The sequence below is a fragment of the Microtus ochrogaster genome, chromosome 17, assembly GCF_000317375.1.
Source record: "Microtus ochrogaster isolate Prairie Vole_2 chromosome 17, MicOch1.0, whole genome shotgun sequence".
Lineage (NCBI taxonomy): Eukaryota > Metazoa > Chordata > Mammalia > Rodentia > Cricetidae > Microtus > Microtus ochrogaster.
In genome coordinates this window covers 14,885,458-14,902,824 of record NC_022019.1, presented here as the reverse complement: position 1 = coordinate 14,902,824, position 17,367 = coordinate 14,885,458, and the positions used below count along the sequence as shown (strand labels likewise).

Below are 17,367 nucleotides of genomic sequence, written 5' to 3'. Positions count from 1 at the left end.
TTCTCTGAAAAAGAAATGTTCTAGAATGGTCTAGGAAACCAGGGGTGAAGGGGCAAAAAGGTTCCAGACATGATGCCAGACAGAGGAATGGCTGAGGATGTCCCCTTCAGAGAGGGACCACAGGGAAGGAGGGAGCCTCATCCCATGCCATTCTTCCTACTGTGCCTAGCTCTTCTCCTCAGCCATGGTCATTCTGCTGCCTGCCCATCCAGGTGGGAGGATAGCCAGCCCAGCCCCTTCAGTTCCCTGAGAGTTACTTTTCATCCCTCGCCTGCCTTGGGAAACCAGCTCAGTGGAGACTCAGGCTGGGCCTAGAATTTGCACATTGTGAGAGTTTTCTTTATGTCTGAGTTAGACTGTCTGATTTGAGGTCCTTGGTTGTTATAAATTCAGCTTTCTATGGGGATGGAACCCCCACATTGTCTTCAGAGATCCCTCCTTTCCCACACCCCTATATCTTTTCTGCAAACCCTGGCCTCACCCCATACTTCAGCTCAAAGCAGTTTTCCCACACAGGCTCATGGAGAGAGTGACTCAGACCTAATCAGGGTTTCTGAGCCAGAGAGTACCTCCAGCCTCCTTCCCTCAGGCCAAAGTACTGGGATGATGTCAGGTCAGGGACTAAATGCACTGGCCCTGTGTTTCCTTCCTTAGCCTGGTTCAGCTCACAGGGTTCCGGAAGCTGGGTGCCAAGAGCTCCTCAGCCTAACCCAGGAGGAACAGAGTGAGCAACGCTTTCCAAGTCAGAACTTCAGAGAAGAATCACTCATTAGCCTCTTGCCTGAGCCTGAACTTAAAGCCAGGGAAGAATCCATGAGAGGGACAAGTCAACCTGGGCAGGGACCCAGGCATCTTCCCACTGGAAGCTGCAGGGCACAGGGAGATGCATGGGTAGCTTCCATGCCAACCTGAGGCCAGAAGCACCGGTGAGGAGGCGATTCTCTAGCCTTAGCCTCTCCTTCTATGGCTGCATCTCAGTTTACCCCATCCTGATCTCCCCAAAATGGAGACAATATACTCCACAGCACTCTTTCAGCCCTTAGAGAAGAGGGGAGCTCATAAAGGTCCTTTAAGGAGAGGGGACACATCTGTCTCTGGCTTGCTATAGTCAGTTCAGGGGTGGGGCATCCAGCTTCCATTCCACAGCAGAGGTGAAGAAGATAGTCCAGGAAGCTTCTTGCTGCTTCCCTGGGTCTCTCTTCTCACCCCATTTCATTCCGAGTATAGAAAGACAAGAGGCCCAGTTACCCTCTTCCTACTTCATTAGTAGAGGCTCTTCCAGAACATTCTGGAGTTAAGTAGGTCAGCCCATCTCCCTCTGTGGCTTTTTCAGGGGTGAGGGAATCACTGAACTTTATTGCTGATGTTCAAGAGCGCAAGGCTCCCTAAGCCTTTCCCCTTCTTCTGGGGATTTGTGAGGGAAGATGCTCAGTGTTGGGTACTGTGGTGGGACTCTGTGGGACTCTGTGGTGGTTTGAAAGAAAATGGTCACCAAAATAGTTTTTATTTTTCAGTTTCTTTATATGGTAGATTACGTTGACAGATTTTTGTATGTTGAACCAACCCTGCATCTCTGGGATGGTCACCAAAAGGAGTGGCATTATTAGGAGGTGTGGCCATGTTGGAGGAAGTGTGTCACTGTAGGGGTGGGCTTTGAGGTCTCTTTTGCTCAAGCTTCCCTCAGTGTGGCAGTCAGTCAACTTCCTGTTGCCTGCAAGATGTCAGACTATCAACTACCAGCACCACATCTTCCTGCATGCCGTCATGCTCCTGGTCCTGATGATAACGCACTGAACCTCCTGAACTGTAAGCCAGCCATCCTAATTAAATGTTTTCTTTATAAGAGTTTCTGTGGTCATGGTGTCTCTTCACAGCAATCAAAACCCAAACTAAGACAAACTCCTCAGCAGTGAGGGCCTCTTTCTTGCTCTCATGTTCTTTGCTGTGGTAGGTGGTCCAAGACTTCGAACTCCGTGGAGGTCATAGAGGCCATGAGTTCCACCACCCTCTTGCTATAGCCATATTCATTGTCATACCAGAAAATGAGTTTTACAAAGTTGTCATTGAGAGCAATGCCAGCTCCAGCATCAAAGGTGGAAGAGTGGGCATCGCATTTAAAGTTTCAGGAGACAACCTGGTCCTCAGTGTATCCCAGGGTCCTCCAATGCCTCAATGCCTGCTTCACCACTTTCTTGATGTCATCATTCTTGGCAGCTTTCTCCAGGCAGCATGTCAGATCCACAAAGGACACATTGGGGATAGGAACATGAAAGGCCACATCAGAGCTTCCTGTTCAGTTCCGGGATGACTTTACCCACGGCCTTGACAGTACCAGTGGATGTATAGATGATATTCTGGACAGCCCTGTGGCCATTACATCACAGCTTCTTGGAGGGTCCATCATAGTCTTCTGGGTGGCAATGATGACATTGACTGTGCACATGAGTCCCTCTACAATACTAGAGTTGTTATGGATGACTTGGCCAGGGATGCTAAGCAGTTGGTGATACAGGGAACATTGTTGACAGTCTTAAGTGAATTCTCACCCTTCTCGTGGTTCACACCCATCACAGACATGGAGCATTAGCAGAAGGAGCAGAGATGTTGATCCTTTTGGCCCTATCCTTCAAATGGGTCCCAGCCTTCTCCATAGTAGTGAAGATACCAGGTTCTACAACATACTTGGCACCATCATCATCCCATTTGATGTTGGCAGGATCTCACTCCTGGAAGATGGGGATGGCCTTCCCATTGATGACAAGTACCAGTGGATGCAGGGATGATGCTCAGCCTTGACTGTGCCATTGAACTTACCATGGGAAGAGTCACACTGGAACATGTAGACCATGTAGTGGAGGGCAATGAAGGGGTAATGTCCAACGTCCACTTTCCCAGAGTTAAAGGAAGCCCTGGTAACCAGGTGTGCAATACAACTGAACCTGTTCATTCTGACCTTCACCATCGTGTCTCAGGCATGAGGCTGGTACTTCATGCAAAGATGAGGATGTCTCTGGAATAGAGAGAAGCAGAAAGCCCACCATGCCTCTTTAATGGAGGGAAATAGACAGGGGTGATAAGAATGCATACCGTTCATGCACCAGTACACACACCACATCTTTCACATTCTAACCCTGTGCTGGGCCCCAGGAACATTCCAGAACACAAATGAATGCCCACCATTCCCAAACTCACAGAACTTGAAATATCCCAGGAAGGCAGATGACAGAGATGACAGAGGAATGACATAGGGATATGTCCACAGTATCAGCTTCTCCTGGGTGACAAGGAAAATAGGCCCTCCAGGGGCAGCAATTGTGTGTCTGTGTGTGTGTGTGTGTGTGCACTCGTGTGTGTGTGCGTGTGTGTTGGAACAGTGAATGCATGCAGGAAAAAAAATGGGAACATCTGACCAAATTTGTGAAGTCTAGTCCAGTCAGACAGCTGACTATGGATACATTCATGTGAGCATGTCTGGTCGTGAGTAGGATGGACAAATGAGGGCAAAAAGCCTTTTGGAGAAGGAGGTTCAAAACAAGAGTTTTAAATTTTTTTATTTTTTAAGGTGTGTGTGTGTGTGTGTGTGTGTGTGTATTGGGGTGAGTGTTGTGCATGAGAGTCAGATACCTACAGAGGCCAAAATAGGCCATCAGAGTCTCCAGAGGTTGTAAACTCCCTCCATCAATGGAGGGAACTCAAAACAGGTCCTCTGTAAGAGCCATACACAATCTCGGTGGCTCAGCCACCTCTCCAGCCTCAGACATGTATTTTAATCTCAGCCTCTGCCTGGTTTTTGTTTTTATGCTTGTCGTTTGGCCTAGTCTGAATTTTCAGACTCTGAGCTCTCATAGACCTAAGTACTCGACATGGGAAGGCTGGTTGGGCAGAGTAAGAACAGAGAGGACTGTTTATCAGCACACTGAAGTACCACGGCCATGTTGCTTTTGTGTTGCTTTTCCACTCTTTGAAAGCTTCAAAGACAATTCAACCCCTTCCATGTTATGACTATAATTTTAAAGGGTGTAGAAATTTTCACAGAAGTGGCTAGGGAAACTGAGGTCAGGATGGGGGAGAATAATAAGATCTTACAGGGCAGACGCTGAAGAAGGGGGTCTTCTTTATCCCTTTCCCCCTTCTTTCCTCCTCTGCCTCATTTTCTCCAACCCCTTCCAGAAGGACCATCTGCAAGGAAGGCTGACTGTGTGCTGAACCGGAACATTAGCTGGGGGTGGCTCTTGATGGTCCAGCTAAAGTGACTCCTCTATGCGCTTCTCAGTTTCTCTGTAGTCTCCAGTATGATAAGCAAGCCATCCCTGTGTGTCTGGCTCCTTTGATCTCACATTTAGGACTTCAGTTCTCTGTGAAGTAGAAACAAAGGCAGGCTCCTTCCTAGGAGACAGGGAAATGGCAGCTGACCCTTGAGAAATTATCTGCTGCACTCTTAGCCAGGAAAAGGTCCATGCTCTACACCCCAAAACTGTGGCATCTCTGTTGGCACCTCATTCTATACTGTTCTGTCTTTCTGCTGTTGGATCCCAACAGGCCAGCCTCAGGCCTGAACAAAGAAGGCAGCTAAGACAGTCTCCACTCTGCCCAGCTAAGGGAGTATTTGCTTGTTAGATATTAACCTAGACTGGAAAAAAAACCACACCCCTTCTCAGGTGGTTTCTATGGCAGACAAGATAAGAAACAATATTAGTGTGTGCCTGTGTCCAGTCAACCAATATGCCAGGCATTTATAACCATTGATTTTAATCCTTACAACCACGATTACCAGAAGACAGGCTACCTTGGTGTTTGGGTGTGGTAGTTGAGGTTTAAATCCTGACAGGTTTGTCCAAAGCATCCCATTTGTGAGAGGCAGATACAGAGGCAGAACAGGAACCACCAGGCACCCTCCCCAAAAAACTCAGGGTTAAAGATGAAGATGCACAGAATCCTTCCCCAACTCCCTCCTGCTCTACATGACATGGGAAAACACTCCACATCTCTTACCGTCTGGTCTCCACCCAGCTCTGAATCCCCTGCTGATGTCTAGATTCCCTTGGGGGATAGAATGATTAGTTTGATCCATCTTATTAGGCAACAATTTCTCCCCTCACCCACCTCAAATCTGTCATTGGGGTTTGGCTGATGAAATCAACTCTTCGGGCCTGTATCTATCTACCAGCCCTGATCAGCCGCTGGGTCTGTGTGAGGAAGGCAGAGGAGCTTAGAAGTCACCCTGGCCTGGCTTGCACAGAGCCAGTGTTCTGAGCTTAGAAGTCACCCTGGCCTGGCTTGCGCAGAGGCAGTGTTCTGCTGTAGGCTCTAGATTCCTTCCTTCCTGTTTGTGTTTGGTCGTCTGACCATGAGTTTAAAGCAGGGCACTGAATGAGCCATGTTTGGGTTTGAACATGAATAATTGTCCAGCCTGGGACCATGTGCTTAAACACTTGATCCCCAGCTGGTGGTGCTGTTTGGGGAGGTTGGCTATTTGGATGGCTTTTGAAGCCAGGCCACTATGAACAGGCTTTGAGAATAATAATAACCTATTGCTGCTGTGTGGACCAACCTTCAGTAGCTCAGAGATTGAGGGGGATTCACAGAGTTGGCAAGCTAATCACTCTACTTGACATTTGTGTCTGAGGGAGTAAATCCTAATTCTCTGGGGCCAGTGAGGGGGGCTAAACTTAACTCTCTGGGGCCGGTGAAAAAGAAACACACACACATACACACAAACACACAATCTGAAACATGTCAGACTCTCACTTAGGGTACTGATGAATGGCAAACCTTCAGCAGGTCAGAGAAACTGAAGAGGAGATGCAGCTCAAGTGAACTACTGGACAGACAAATAGACACACAGGACTTATGTGAGGGCCAAAGCTTAGCTCTTCGTTTTATTAGTCTTCCTGCTGTTTGTTTTACTCTGCTCTTTTTCTGTTTTGTTCTTCTCCCCTGATGTTTCCCATCTGTCTCTCTCTTGATGTCTTCCTTCTAACTCTCCTTCTACATCTTTCCCGGTGTTTTTCTTCTCTCATGTCTGCTTTTTCTCCAGCAAAATCTTTCTATATACCTCAGCAAAATCTTATATAAGCCAGCAAAATCTTTTTTCTTTCTTTTTTTAATATTTATTTATTATGTATACAATATTCTGTCTGTATGCCTGAAGGCCGGAAGAGGGCGCCAGACCTCTTTACAGATGGTTGTGAGCCATCATGTGGTTGCTGGGAATTGAACTCAGGACCTTTGGAAGAGCAGGCAATGCTCTTAACCACTGAGCCATCTCTCCAGCCCCCCAGCAAAATCTTTCAAGCAGTATAAAAATTACAATGTGGTTACATTCTATTTTTAAGTGGAATGATTATAATAAATATAAGTAAAAAACTGCATGTTTTCCATATCCCTTACACAATTAAACATTTTACATATTACAGATGAAAAACAAGCTGTCCCAAGAACCCATATGCATTCACACCCAAGCAACTTGTTATAGATTAACAGAGTGTAAGCAAGCAGGATATTTTTCTCAGCCAGTTCTTTTGTTTGTAGGCTGCATTTTGTGGTTAAAGAAAGGATCCACCACTTTATTATTTATCTCAAAAGGTAATCTTATAAGAAATCTTAAAAGAATCACAAATCTAAACTTTTATATATGAAAACCAGTCAACTCTATTTTAAATCCTCGGGGTGCATAACCACTCATCACCAGCTTTTTATATCGGGAAGCTGAGGGCAGAAATGGGTACAAGGAATTAATTATCAGTCTTTTTTTTAAGGTTTTATTTATTTATTATGTATACAGTGTTCTGCTTGCATGTGTGCCTAAAGGCCAGAAGAGGGCACCAGATCTCATTACAGATGGTTGTGAGCCAACATGTGGTTGCTGGGACTTGAACTCAGGTCCTCTGGAAGAACAGCCAGTGCTCTTAACTGCTGAGCCATCTCTCCAGCCCTAATCATCATTCAAGATCGCCAACCCCATCCTAGCAAGAAAGTACATCGGCCATCAACAACCAAGCTGTCATTGTTTTTGTTTCTTGACCTCAACAAGTCCCTCACTAACTATATGTGCCTTTCTTAACTTTAAATTGTTCCCCCAAATTTTCTACCTCAAAGCCATTAGCAAAAACAGCTTAACCTAACTGTACTAACAATTCTACATGCCTAAATTCTTTCTAAGGATGGGGGTTGAATCACTAATCTGCTCTATCAGCAATGCCTGGAAGAAGTCAATCACTGTTATAAGTACCAGTAACACCGCCCAGTGAGGGGATGGAAACGCTGGAGAGTTTCCATACAGCCCATAGATTATGAGAGATGTGGTGACCGTGGAGGCACCAATCAGAGCCATGCCCAATAACAGCAGGAGGTCTTCAGGACACATAGTCCTCATGGCATTGCCTCCCCAAGGCTCACTCAGATGTGACTTTGCCAATCACCCAGCCTTGTTTCATGAGTTCCAATGCTGCCTGTTGGTCCCCTTACATGGCCTCTGACAATAACCCAGCTCCATTTCGGGTCTAAGCTCTTGACTTCCTTGTCCCCACTACTCGAGAAGTTACTGCTGTAAGATCTTGTTATCACAAGCTGACTGGCCAACTCTAGGCACTATGCCTTTCCACCATGGTGGACTGTAATTCTCTGAACCATGAGTCCAGATAAATCCTTCCTCCCTGAACTTCTGTTGGGATTTGGTCACCTAGATGAAGATAGTAACTTCTATACGCAGGCTTTCCCACTCCAACCTCTTGCCTTGCTTGGTAGTGTCTCAAATCAGGTGTCCATGTAGGTCTCATCACACTGTTTCTTTTCATAAGACCTCCTTGGTCTCTTGTTGGTCCAGGTTGGCACTGTCTATCAGAAGCATCCTGCTGTGTGGGTTTTCAGCATCACTTCCTGCCCCTGCCAAGGTGATAGAACCTAGGCAGTGAGTGTGGAGTATCACAGAACAGGGGTCAGAGGAGGCCAGGACAGAAATCAATAATTCTAAGATGAAAAAATGGCTAACCTAATTAGTGTCAGTGTTGAGACTGGAATCTGGATCTCTTGGTTCCTTTCCAGGATTCACTATACTATGCTGCATAGCATAATGTCTGGAAGGCTCTCCCCTGTCCACCAAGGCTGAACAATACCACTGGTAGCAGTGACTCCAAGAGGCCACTGTGGAGATGCAAGGGAGGATAGTGACAGCCCGGGCTTGTGCACAGGGAGCTGTGTCATCTGTTCCTTAAACAAACCAGCAACACAGACTGGAATCACGCCCACCCCTGACATTTGAGAAGCCCAAAGCAAATGCAGTGAAGGAGGCCCACGCGCCATGTGTCTAAATATTTGAACATTATAAATCAAACTAATAAACTTCGAAATAAGGTTTGTTCTTCCCTCCTGCCTTGACAAATATACAGTTATATGAACCACAAAGGCCAGGCTTTGATTTCACATCTTGTGGGGTCCATTCACTTGTGAATATGGAACTCAGAGGGGTAGGAAAAATGAAGCAAACTCCCTCTTTTCTCCTTTCCCACCCTGGGAACTTAAATTGGGCAAAGGAACGCCCCAATTTGGCTGTCTAGCCTCCATCTGAGTCTTTATAGACCAGAGAAGAGGCCACGTAGGGAAATAGCCAAATAAAATTGTGTGTGTGTGTGTGTGTGTGTGTGTGTGTGTGTGTGTGTGGTGCGTGCAATCACCAACATGGATTTTTACAGGTTCTGGGGATTGAACTCAGGAGCTCCTTCCTAAAAGGCAAGCACATCACAGACTGAGCCATCTCCCCAGCTATTTCCCCAGGAACTTCCCCGGACCCTGTTACCAGAAGGTAGAGCAAAAAGGGGGTGGGGACTGTGAGAGACACCTCATGAGCCTGCAGCCACTTGATCTGCAACTGGCCCAGGGCAGAGCCATTGCAGGTATCCTGGAGTCCTGTTACCCACAAATCAACATCAAAGAAATCATTTTCATTTACCCAAAAAGTCACCTCATATCCAAGGACCGCAGGGACTGCCTCCCATACACCAGATACCAGCAGGGCCAAGACTTGGTCTCCAGGTCCTCCTAACTCCTGAATCCCTGGTGAGTCCCTCCTCTCTGCTTTCCCCATTGGCATTCTCTACTGGGGACAAGATGCTGGTGCTCTCTTCACCCTCATCAGAATCTTGTATGCCCTTTGCTTCCTTCCTCCTTTGGTCACAGGCTTCCTGGTACACCCCAAGACTAACTTTCCTAAAACAAAAGCTGTGACCTTCCTTCTTCATCCCACAGTCCTGGGGACTATGCCACACACCACTGCTCAGCCCCTGACACCTATACTCTGACCTCAGTCAAATTGGGCTTCAGTGTGTAATCAGGTCCTTCTCTTTCTCTCCAGTTCTCCTTCCCAGCCCAGCACTCCCTGAAGCCTCCCTTAGCCCATACCCACCCACCTTCTTACCTGGGCTCCTAAGGCATCTGCCCATTTTCTGACCCCTAGCAATAAAGTGAACGTTCAGTCAATTATCTCCCTAGTAACAAGTTGTGCGCACCATGCCTAAGATTGCTGGCCCCTAAGTGGGCCGAATGGGCTCCCTACAGGATGGGAGCCTGCCTTGTTGCTGAGTGGACTTCTCTGAGAGGCAAGGAGGAATGCACTGATGACAACCACCTTCTGTCCCCTCTTGAAAGTCATTGTATCATTTGGTGGGAAAAGTCTCTTCCAAGAGCAGCTGACTGAAGCTGATAAACTCTGGCCCAAGACTTGGCATCCTAATAGCCCTCTGGAGAGGAGAAGGGGGTCACGACCCACCTCGGTAGCCTGGCAAGGTCAAAGTCTTAAAGAGCCGCAAGCAGGGTCTGGTATTTCCAAGATATTAATATAGCTTTATTGGGTGGGTGGAAAGCCAGTCCAGGAAAATGATGGAAGACAAGGTATTTTGTGCTTCAATTGTAAAACTACAAAAGTAAAGAGTGGACTTTCTCCTGGTTACCTCACTATATAGATGCAAATGACTAACATAAAAGGGTGACCCTCAAAGGAAGCCTGGAAAGTTAGGGCTCCTATCTCACACCCTTCCAGGCCCTGCTTGTTTGTTGTAGGAGGGACCTGCTACCAACCCAGGGCCATGTACTAGTCACACAGGTTTCTGGCTTCCGACAGGCAAGCAGAGGGGCTCTAGTGACATTCCAGATGGCACAAGTGATGTGTGATGATGAGTGACCTGGTCAATCAAGCCCTTGGCTTCTAGTCCCAGGTGGCTTTTGTCTTCCTTGTCCCTGTGTGCAGCATCCCTTTGTCTTCTGTGCGCGCGCACACACACACACACACACATACACACACACACACACACACACTGGAATATACTGCAGACCACTGAAGAGCCACTTCTTTCTATGAGGTTCTCAGCCTGCGCTGAGCTCAAACAAGTCCGCTGAGGCCTCTCTGCCATCCCATTAGCCCACATACAAGGAGCAGTCAGGTGGCAGATGTGGCGCCTAGCTAACCAACTACTTGATAATCTTCATACTGCTGCTGTCCACACTGGTAACACAGTCCACCCAGAGTGCAAACAGTGTTGAGTAGGGAGGGATATGTCGGGTATTGAAGATCGCACCTCAAGTACTTCTGTAGCCAGTAGGAAAGAGAAAGCTTCATCCCCTTAAAACCACATCAACATGACTCAAGAGACAGATTGAGACACAGGTGGTTAATGGGGCAACAGGCTCAAATCAGACCCACTGGCACTACCCACAGTTCTTTTCCCTTAACATCCCGGAGTCTCAGTCTCCCCATTTGAGAGCTAAGTCAAAGCTGTCCACAGATGCCCACCCAGCTAGAGTCCTGTGATGGTGTGGCATGCGCGGACCAGTGGCAGTTGGTCTGACTTGGTGGCTGCTGCTAGGATCAAGAACCCAAGCCTTTGGTGGGTGGAGTGCAGCCGGTTTTCCCTGCCCACTCCCGCAGCGAACTGCTGACAGTGGCAAAGCCACGTTGCCATGCTCGGAGAGGTCTGGGGGATGGGGGGAGTGGAGATGGGACGGGACACAACTCTCTTGGCTTTGGTCTTGATGGAAAGAAAAAAAATCAATGTTTGGATTTGATTTCGTCTGAGGCTTTCTGAGAGCGCCTGGCTGGGCTCAGCCCTGTACAGGGAGTGAGAATAGGGGGTCTTTAGGACCCGGACAGGCTCGGACCAGCGGGGCCTGGAGGCCAACCTGCCGCGGCTTGAATGGGAGGCGGGCGGCGGCGCCGAGAGGCTAGTCGAATAGCTCTGTGGTCGCCAGGCAACCGCCCTGACGCAATGCAAAAGAACGTCCCTTCAAAAAATAACCGTGAGGAGAATTCGCAGTGTTTGTGAGCTCGGGAGGCGGGAGCCAGAAACCGAGAGCGCCAAGGGTAGGCGCGGGCTGGCTGCGGGGTCCTCGACAGCTCGGGCGACGCGGCTGGGGCGCAAGAGGTGGGTTTGCGGCGGTGCGGGTTGGCCAGGCGCTCGGGCGCCCATGTCTTCAGGGCGGGCAGTGGGGGGCTCTGGATCCCATAACCCTGTAGTGGAGACACCGCCATCAGACAGCGTGGTCCTTTCCATTTGCTGCTGGGGTCTCAGACCTGTTTGGAAGGCGTGGAGGAATCAAATGTGGACTCCATGCCTCGGGTCCTAGTTCTCTGTTGACCCTTGTAGGGCTGTGATTCCCGGTGGGGATTTGCGAGTCTATAACCTGAGAGGGAGGAACCTCTTGGGACTCAGGTCCAGGTCTACTTAACTGAGCTAGTGACCCCCATACCTACACTTCTAAGGAAGATGAGAGTTCTGGCCTCAAGGGTTCAATCCCCAACTCTGAAGTGACCCAGGCTACTTGGCTCTGTGGTGCCCCAAGAGTGAAGGCAGGGAAACCAGAGGGGACTGCACACCCAAATGCTGCTCAGGGAAGGAGCAGGTCAGCCATAAAGCTGAGCACCTGGATGGCCAGAAAGAACGAGGGGCTATGATGGGAGGGAGGGGGGCAGCTTTCTCTCAGATGGCTTCTGTATGCGGCAGTTCTGTTGAGATAAACCCTGGGAACATCTGGAAAATGGATTGTCTCTAGGCTAGTGTCCCCAGCGTCTGTCTTACACTCGCAGCAGGTTCTGTCTACGGCCACCCCTCCCACCATTGGACAATCATTCCTGGAGAATCCTGGGTGAGAACAGGTTCTTGCAGGGAATGCTCAGGAGAGGCGGCCCCCAGAGTTTCCCTCCACACCCGAGTTCTCTTCTCTCTCCTTCCCTCCTCTCTTCTTGCCCCCCCCATCATTCTCTCTCCTTCTTCTTCTTTTCTCTCTCCTCCTCTCTCCTCTCCTACCAGGCTTGGGATTCACTGGTCAAAGTCCTGGCCAAGCCAAGGTAACCAAGGTACCTGTTAGCCTGTCCTCATCCTTGGGATGGGGGATCCTGCCAGAGTGGTTTTCAAGAGCTTGGCAAAGCAACCTGCTCTATCTACTTCAAGCGACAGAGTGACCGTGCTTCTTTCCTACTGACCTCATTGCTGAGATCCCTTTGCATCCTTGGTCACTTGAACCTTACAATTACCCTTTTGAGTCTCTGTTTGGAGTCTGAGAAGCAAGGGAACTTGGAGCAGCTTGTGTGGCTTTGGAAGTTGCAGAGACATCCCTGTGCCTAACTCCCTGCGCTCCAGAAATGCTTGCAGGAGAAGGTTGCTTCAGGAGGCCAGGGAATCCACCCTGGCCCAGAGACAGGAAGAAATAATTCACACCCACATGAAATCACAGTCACGGGGTGCTTGTCTCATGGCCTGAGAAAGTCCCCTGCCTGTGCATAAAGACCTGACTTTGTTACCCAGCATGGAATAAACTGGGTTTAGTAGCCCATGCCTGTAATCCCAGCACCTGGGAGTTGTAGGCAAGAGGATCAAAAGTTCGAGATCATCCTTGGCTACCTAGCAAGTTTGAGCTACATCTCCGAGGAGGAAGGAGAACAAAAAAGCTGGAATCGCATACCCAAATGTACGTTGGGTCAGTGAGGAAGACAGATCCCTTATGAAAGAGACCTAGAAGGATGAGACTGGCTGAGCTCCTAGGAAACAAGGACAGTCAGTGGGCTAGAGTTTAGCAGGAAGTGGCAGATGAGCCTTGCCAATTAGTCACCTGTAACCTCTGAGCTCCATAAAAGCTGGGTTAATAGGATCTGAGGACCTGGGCCAGAATTCCTGCCCCTTAAGGACCAATTCTCTCTCTAGTAACAGCTACCACTTCTCTCTTGAGTAGAGAGCAAAGGAAAGGAGAGGGAGGAGGACACCAGGGGTCAGAGGTTGTATTACTCTATCCCCACCTTTCCTATCCTGTCCCCACCAGTCTTCCCAAGCACTACACTCCTCTCTATCATACCACCATGCCATATCACCTAGGAGGCAGCTCTGTGGATAGCAGCCCTGAGTCCCATCGGCATGAGGAAGAGGGCCCTGTTCTCAAAGCTCCCCTGCATCAGGTCCTCATCACACCTCAGCCTCTCGAAGTCGCCCCTGGCATATGGTAATTGCCTTCATGGACGCATTTCCAGAGTTACCACCCAATGGGACAGGCTTCTGTTTCTCACCTCAGAGTGGGAGACCGAGCCCTCCTTCCTCACTGGGGCTACGAATTCTTTTCAGGATACCCTGATCAAATGTGGGAGCGGGTTGGTGGTGGATCCCCAGCACCCCCTTACAGGGTATGCTACATGGGACCTGGAGGGCAAACCTGGGCCAGATCTCATTTTCCAGGTTGAAGGGCAAGACTTGCGTGAGTTCATGCTTCGGTCTATGCAGTGGCCACTGACCCAGTTCTTAAAGGCTGGCCTGTATTTCCTCATTCCAAGAAGTCAGTAGAGCCTCTGAGCAGTGCCTGGGGACAGACCAATGGCAGCTGGAAGGAAGGTGGTCGTAGAAGCCTTGAGGAAGTTTTGATGAGGACCTGTGTGTCCAGGAGACCACCTGGGAGCCTGGCTTTCCCTTATCTACCAAGTCAGCAGTGGCATCAAATGCATCTTCCTTTGAGCTTACACAGGTGCCGAACCCTGGGGACATAAGGCAGTGAAGAGCCTGACCAACCAAGTAGCCAGAAAGGCAGATGCTCCGGGCTCAGGTGAGGCTGTGCTGTCTCCTCATCTGTTTTCTTGATTGGTTGGTAGCAGCTGCTGGAAACATGGCAGAAGATGGCTGCAAGCCTGTTTTGTTATCTAGTTTGAGTTAAAGCAAGCCTGACAGCAAGTTCTGCCCACATGTAGGCATCTTTGGATGTGCATACTTCCAAAGAGCTCCAGCACGTCCTGGGAGCCTGTCCTGGAGGTTTCCTGACATCCCAGCCATCTGCCTCTTGGCACCCTGGCCACCCCTCCTTGGAGAACTCTCTAGAAGCGTTCACCTTCCAAGTCTATCTGTCCCTCCAATTCATTCATCATCCCACCCCTCTGGGATACCCCAGTCTGCAGAAAAGATCAGAGAAAGAACATGTTTGCTTTGCCGGTTGCTGGGTGCTCCTGCTGCCAGTGAGCACAACAGCACACCTGCACTGCTGCCACTGGAAGGGGTGGGGATTTCCCGCTCAGTGAGCCCTAGGAGGAGGGAGTCTCCCTTTGAATGGACTTGGGGGCAGCTAGCCTGGCGGAACCACCCAGAACACCTACCTCTCTTCATCTTCAAAGCCTTTTAGGATCAAGATGAGCATTGTGTGGGGGAGTTCTTGTAAAGGAGCAAAGACCCTGGTCCAGGCTGCTGAGGAGTAAATGCCGTTTGCATGGAGAAAAGGGTGGCATCCAGTTGGTGCTCTGCCCATCTTAGAACATGCAGACACTCTGCTGAGTGTTAGTGTTTGGGAAGCTGTGTTCCCAGGGGACAGGCCAAGGCCCAGTTGAGGGCACGGGGTGGCATACCAGTTTGAGTTGTCACTAGTATTACACACATGCTTTCTCTCCTTTGATCCCCCTAGACCACAGGTTGATTCTCCTATGATCCGGTTTTATGACCCGAAAGTCTGAGGTGTCGATCATCCGCCATAACAGAGGTAGTTGGCGGCCAGTCTTCACCATCTCTGCTTGCCCCATCCCTCACTGTCTGTGATCCTTCTGAAGCACCAGATTCTCTCCTTTTATGGCCAGCAGGTGCAGCATCTGATGACATAATAAGGGGCAGGGTCACACAACCAACTTTCTCTTCTGCCTTCAGTCACTTAGAACAGAGATTCTCTCCATACCCCAGTGTGAGCACAACATGTTCCTGCGGGCAGCTGCAGGCCACCCTGGACATTGCCCAGCCTAACTTAGATCAGCTATAACCCCACTGCACCTTCCACTGTGTTCCATCCAAACTCAACCAAACCAGACCAGATCCTGAACAGTCAGCCTACTTTTAGGGTAGGAGGTGTGGTACTCAGGTAGACACAACTGTGCACCAGGAATCCACCTAAGAAATCCTTGCAAATGATTGGGCCTTGGAAGCTTGCAGAATGACATAGGAAACAAATAGAACAGATTCCCACTTGAACCAGACAGTTGGTTTTGCTTATTTGAAGTTGGAGCCCGTTATCATGGATTTGAATAGGCCTAATTGCCTTGTCTAGGGTCCTAGGGAAAATGCCACTTAGGACGTTTTCTAGAGGGCCACTATGTCCTTAATTGTGAAATGGTACCTGAGCCTTCTGGGAAGTATATGTTGCTCCTGTAGCTAGGATACACACCCCAACTGCCTTCTGCTTTTATACAGATTGCTTCAGAGGCTACTCTGTGTGTTGGATTCCTTGAAGCCACTGTGGTCACATGAGGCAGATGACTGGGACAGTAAGAGACTGACTTATCAGAGGTCCTCCTTCCGGGGAGGACCCTTTCCCTTCTCTTCATTTCTCAGGGCTCCATCCCACCCCATTTCCCTGCCTCTCAGGAATCTTCCTCCATATTTGCCAGAGAAGACCTAGCCCAGGGCTACAGAGGGGACATAATGAGGAGTCCGGGTCTCCTCATAGACCCCCCTCTCCTCCTTGCAGCAGCCCCATGCTTTCTGACCTCCTTTCAGGGATGATGTCAATTAGCTGTCTGGATCCTGGGAGCCATGGCCTCTCCCAGACCCATAGGGAAGCACACATCTTTCTTGGCAGTTTTCTCGGCAACTTTTTTCACTGGGCAAAATGAAAGCAAACTTAGGCGTCTTGCAGGATGCCCGTGGACCCAGGCCTATCAATTATTCAGCACTGACCTGGTGCTTTGCATTTGCGAAGATCTTTATAAGTACTTTTATAGATTCTTCCCTCATAGTGTCTCAGTGTGACAAAAAGAAAAAAAAAGGCTTCGCATTTCTTAGACAATGGAGGCAGGACTCTGCTTAGAGTCCAAAGGTTCAAGTCCAGGTCTAGTCAGCCCCTCTAATGGAGCCATGTGACCCTAGGCCAGTCTTATGACATCTCCAGTTTGGGGTTCCTATGGGGTCTAACGCTGGAGAAGGTTTCTTTAGCCCAGGCCACCGAAAAACATTATCAACAGCAGCATGGTTTGAAAATGTTTATGAACGATTGTATTTCAGGTATGCAGAGAGAAGCATTGGATCCTGAGTGGAGGGGCAACTGTTAGCACTGGACACTGCAAACCAAGGCTTTCTGGGTGAAAGTCCCTGCGAGAACACAGGTAAGTGGGTTCTGTTGCCTGTGGCTCCAAAATGTGGTTGCCAGCCCACTGGCTACTATAACCTGAGGAACTGTCCCCGAAGGAATCAGAGGCCAGTGACGCACTGTGCTTACTGAGAGCTCGGTGACAAGTGACACACTGTGCTTACTGAGAGCTCGGTGACAGCTCTTGGGCCATGTCTCTCTAGGCTGTGTGAGCTTGGGGCTGATGCCTTTCTCCTTATCCCCAGGCTGAACCTGCCTCAACTAGTTCTTATTTCCATCTCCCTCAGGAATGCTGGGGATTCTAAAGCGGGGCGGGATATGCCCACGCTGTCACCACCGGAACCTCACCTCCCCCAGGGCTTCTGTTGGACCTCCTGCCATCTTCTTGTCCCTGCCCCTCCACACACTGGAGGACTCAGGCCTAACATCAGGACTGCCTCTTGGTCAGTCCCCTACACATAGGCAGAAGTCGGTCCCCACACCATACAAGTTCCAAGAGCCCTGTGGCTTATCCAGGGTGGCATGATTGGTGTGGCAGAACCGTGTCCCCACAGCCATGCCTGTTTGCAGAGGAAGACCCCAGACCAGAGACAGACTCCAGCCTCTTTGGAAGGAGGGACTGGGTTAGCATGGTGCTCCGTTGCTTGACGGAACTATCCAGGCAGCACCCAGATGGCTTCGTAGTTGCCCTGGGTAGACAGTTTCCTTACTCACATGGGCACACATCCAACAAGACAACTATCAACTGTTGTACTACACTCACTCACTCAGGCATACACACAGAGA

The 17,367-nt window shown here is 49.3% G+C and overlaps 1 protein-coding gene across 2 annotated transcripts in view; it reads left to right on the top strand.

Moving 5' to 3' along the window:
- Window positions 1-11,219: 11,219 nt before the first annotated feature.
- The window catches only part of Fam167a (family with sequence similarity 167 member A), a 31,473-nt gene continuing 25,325 nt past the window's right edge, over window positions 11,220-17,367 (top strand). Inside the window, exons 1-3 of one of the 2 annotated variants that reach the window (XM_026783297.1) lie at window positions 11,220-11,411; window positions 14,914-15,085; window positions 16,497-16,597. The gene's annotated coding sequence lies outside the window, so the exon portion shown is untranslated. The remainder of the gene's footprint in view (window positions 11,412-14,913; window positions 15,086-16,496; window positions 16,598-17,367) is intronic. The other variant, XM_005355533.2, reaches the window with a different exon arrangement.